The sequence below is a fragment of the Silene latifolia genome, chromosome 10, assembly GCF_048544455.1.
Source record: "Silene latifolia isolate original U9 population chromosome 10, ASM4854445v1, whole genome shotgun sequence".
In the NCBI taxonomy this organism is placed as follows: domain Eukaryota; kingdom Viridiplantae; phylum Streptophyta; class Magnoliopsida; order Caryophyllales; family Caryophyllaceae; genus Silene; species Silene latifolia.
The window spans coordinates 58,515,821-58,520,893 of NC_133535.1; positions in this window are offsets into that span (position 1 = coordinate 58,515,821).

Below are 5,073 nucleotides of genomic sequence, written 5' to 3' on the forward strand. Positions count from 1 at the left end.
GTTGATTCTTCAATAACTTGGGGTAGTTTCCTTTCCAGCGTCTAACAATTAAGACAATGGAAACTTTATCGGTCGGGATTGATAGGTTTAGTATTGTTATTCTCAATAACGTTACTTTTAACATTACCTTGTATTAATTCCATTATAATCTTTACTTCTTGAACCTCGTCCTTTTCTTAACGGTTTAAGAGAATGCTCCCACTTATTTCAAAGAATCTTTACTTAGAGAAGCAAAGTTGAATCTTATGAAGACTACTCTTCAATTCAATCGTTTTAGTCTTAAAACTTTCATTGAAGTGGTTGCGTTATTTTGGTCAATTACGAATTCTGACAAATCTAATTACCAAAACAATTTATCGCTTCAAGGTACTTAATTCAATCAAGTATATGAAAAACAATCCATTGTAAGTAGATGTGTTTAGTCAAGAATCAAAAACCTGTTTGATAATGAATAACTTTAATCTATACTCTTTACAAGAAATCCTTAGCAATGGTTCATTTGAGGTTTTTAGAAGCAAATTCATATTTGTCTTTAGTTACGATGTTTTAATGGAGATTTGAATCAAAAAACGAAATGATATCGTATATGAATTGTGGTAAAGAAATAGAACAATATGATAACGGAATAGTGAAAAACTTAACATTTATCGTTTTAATAATACTTGTAAATATAATAACAAGCAAAGCATTTACATAACGACCTCTACCCAACTATTATAAATGATTCCGAGATCCAAATTCATATTAACTTGGGCACGGGATAGCCGATGAAACCCTTATCAATATAACTCGGTGGACTAACTCTTTAATCGATTCTACTTTTAGAATTCTCGGTCGATAAAATTACTCTAATATTTATCTATAGCCCGGAACACATACGATTACGGTCACGAATACTTCCGTTGAGGTCAATCCAAATTTCAAATAAATGTGTCCATGATCCAAATTCACATCAACTTGGGCACGGGATAGCCGATGAAACCCTCATCAACACGAATTCGGTGGATAGACATTTGTCACCCACTTCCCCTACGTAACAAGGTTTGTACCCCGAGATGGCCGAGTGCACTCCCTCGCGAAATAAGTTTTTATGGTTTCTACTTTTTGGTAAGGCTATATCTCAATTGTTTATTTTTAGCGAGAGGTCATGTCAATTTATTATCTATCACGTTTTAAGTGAACTAAAGCGGTGAACTATGATAATTATAATTGACACGGTCGATAAACTCGATTAAAATGAAAATGCATGTTTTAGTTATGGCGATTTAGCGATGCATGCAACATATAAATAAAATGCAAAGCATAAATTTAATCCTAGTATGGCTTTCCTAAAATAGAAAATCTAATTAACTATTACATATTCGGAAACCAACTCCATTGGTCCCTTGAACTTCGGTTTTAGCACGCATCTCGAGGTAACTCCGTCTTTATGTATCGCCTTCTTGAGTGACACCGTCTTCAAGGAACTCCGAAATAAATAAATTACATAACAAATTACATAATTTCCTATTATACATTTGTAATTAAAATAAAATCATCTATTAAATTACAAAACGGTGATACGAGATCACAATAAATTACAACCGAATCGATATTCCCATACATTTCGGGTAATACTAATTAAAAACTAAGGCCATACTAAGTAAAATTACATAATTCAAAAATTACATAAAATAAAATTATGACAATCATAAATAAAATGCAGCATTATAATAATATGTATAAAAATGCCCAATTTTATGCTAAATCGCCTGCTAGGAGCCAATATCGTATATTAAACGGTTTTTACGGATTTGCGTGATTCAACCTTTTAAAATCACAATAAATTACATAAAATCATATTTATGCACAAGTTAGTTACCCTAACCAACTTAGGACTCAAAATTAGTCTCCACTAACTTTTTGACTATAATTAACTTACATTTATTAAAATTGTTCATTAATGGACTCAAAATTACAATAAAATGCTATAAACTTCAAATAAATCACAAAAATTTCAAATAAATTCAAAATTTGAAATTTAAACTCATGAACATTCTGGAAAAAAGACCATGACACTCATAATGTTCAAAAACTTAGGTTAAAATTTCGAAAAATTATCGGAAAAACTATGTTGCGGATTATCGGATTTATCAATTATAATCATAAAAACATGAGAAAAATTATATTCATCAACTTTTCAGTTTTAGATCTGAAAAAGATAATAAAATGAAACATGTGACGTTTTTCCTTAGTCATGAAGTATGTTTTAGCAATTTACTAATTAAAGTCACTATTTATGCTATTTTTCATCAAAAATTCATAAATCATGCATAAAGACTTCATTATAGCCAATTATTTTACACACATCTTGTAAAATTGCATGTGACAACATACTAAATGTCTATGACCAGATTCGAAATTTATCTCATATTAACCCAATTTTCATTTAAATTCGATTTTTATCATGAAAAATCCATATTTCGAGTATACAAACTCCAAAAATTCTGAAAATTTACAGGTCATCTAACAATACTATATATGAAATCATATCCAAAAACCACTGGAAAATTCGAAGTTTAGCTAATTTTAGTCCGAAAATGACATTTTTATCATAAAATCACATTTTAATGTCATTATTAAATAAAATGAACAATAAAAATCCAAAAATTAACCAAAATATCCTAAATACATTTTAGGATCAGAAAATTTAACATGCATAATTAATTTCGTGATATATCATAATAAACACAAATTTATAAGTTTTATTTGTTAATCGTATAATTCGGAAAAACTATAACCGATTTGCATGCAAAAACTCTAAGGCTCATGATACCGCTTGTTAGAAATCTATATCTCATTATTCCACATATTCATATATGTTACATTTTAATTTAGTCATAAAATTAAAACTAGATCTTATGCATGCAAACAAAACAAGATAAGAGAAGAAATCGTTTTCCTTACTATGTGATTTCGGTTTTATGGGCACAAATGAGTTCACCTTCTCACTTGTTCTTGAGCTCTCCTAACAATGGATGAACAAAAGGATCCAAAATAGAATCCCTCCCAAAAGTGAATACCCAATGTGACCTCTTAAAAGACTAATATTATTAGATCTAGAACAATATTAATCTTACTAAAATGACACAAAATATTGATTTTTGGTCTCTTGATTTCGGTCAAGAGAGGAAAGAAATAGGAGTAAATTTTTCTCTAAAATTTCTATGAGTTTTTGGTGTGTAGAGAGAAAAATAATTTCTTAACCTTAGAAATTATGTTGTGAAAGATAATGAATAATCAAGAGGAAAAACCCCTAATGATGCTCCTCTAAAAACCGGTTGGGAGAGGGTAATGGTGCCCAATGCATGGGCTTGTTTTTCTTCTCAAGAAAAACTAGACTTACAAGTCTACAAATAAGTGTGCAATCATTTTGTTTTCCACTCAAACAATTAACACAATTTAAACATAATACCCCTTCCTTTTTTTCGGCACTTATAAAATGGGAGGTCCATTTTATATTTGTCATTTGTCAATTGTCACATGTTACAAGTCATGTGAAATTGTAATGTATTTTTAACGTGTTAAAAATCAACGTATTAATAAAAATACGTCGTGTACAAAATCGACTTAGTAATTCATAATTACTTGTACCAAAACGGTTTATCAATTATAAATCACAACGTCTTGTATTTATAATAAATTATTCATTCAGCTTTAATTGTTTCGTAAACAATAATTTTATCTAAGTAATAAAACAATTTGATTACTTAAACCGTATCTCATTTAATCGAATTACAATAAGACACGTCAACAATAATCACAAAATCGTCCGTCAATTTTAAGCAATTTAATTAACCCGTATCGTCATACGATCAATTAAATAATCAATTAAGAGTGTCACCCTTTAGGTATGACCGATATGTGTGGACCAGTTGACTGTAAAATATATTCCAAAAAATTCATATATTCTTAAAATGAACTATGTGGCTAGATAGAGACTTCTCTCAAAAATTCATGTATTCTTAAAATGAGATTTAAACATGTGATCATCATGATCAACAGTTATGATCGCATTATTGTCAGAGGATACATATTCCAACAGAGAAGTTACAAATTGAATCTTTGAGAGAAGTCTCTATCTAGCCACATAGTTCATTAGTTAATACTCAGGAAGTACTAAAGATATGAAGCTAAGCATTTAGAAATGAGATGGATTTATGTGCAAGGAGTTACACAATAACCATACATACGGATGGTTAGAGAACCATCTTGGCTATATTATTTAAGGAGGATATCTGCTAGGAACATCCTAGGCAGTTGAACAATGAGATATACACAACGGAAATTAAGTACACTTGCAATAATGAGATATGCAAGAAGGAAGGGATGATATTAGGATTCGGTTTCATGAATTAGAGGAACTATGGTAGTTCGTTCCAATAACCGAAGGTCCTATCCCTACACACTGTGAGGACAGTGGGAGTTATTAAAAGGCCAGAGAGCCTATGTCCAGATTGGATCTAGACACGTACTCAAAAAGGTTCTTATAATACAAGATTATTCACAAGAATGAGAAATAGTATATAGTAAGGTTAGCAAAGTGCAAAGTGTTGCTAAGACTTACTAACCAAAGCCTTCTCATAGGCTTAGCCTGATAAGTCACGTCATTTGACAGGGCTGTCGTGTACCTATCAAAAATAACTAACTAAACTAACTATATAGCTAGAGATGTCAGGTTGATCTCCTCAGGGAGGCAAGATATCTGTAAGAGTCCGTCTATTTGGTCACAAATGGGGGGGTTTGTAATTTGATTTCCTAAACTAAAAGCTTTAAGGGAAGAGAAATAAGGAAAGAGCAATTAAGGCAGAAAAGTAGAATTAAACTATCAAATAGAGAAGGGACATGTCAGGATTTCGGTTCACTACGGTAGTCCAGTGACTCAACTGTAAATAACTTAGATAAATTACTGCGAGACGGATATGGAAAGGTCCTTCCGCTCCACTTTATATCCTAAATTACCACTAACTTAACTTCCGTCCTCGTCAGGGTAGTCTACTGTTCATAGCAGGTCTATTTAATCCAATCTTCCGA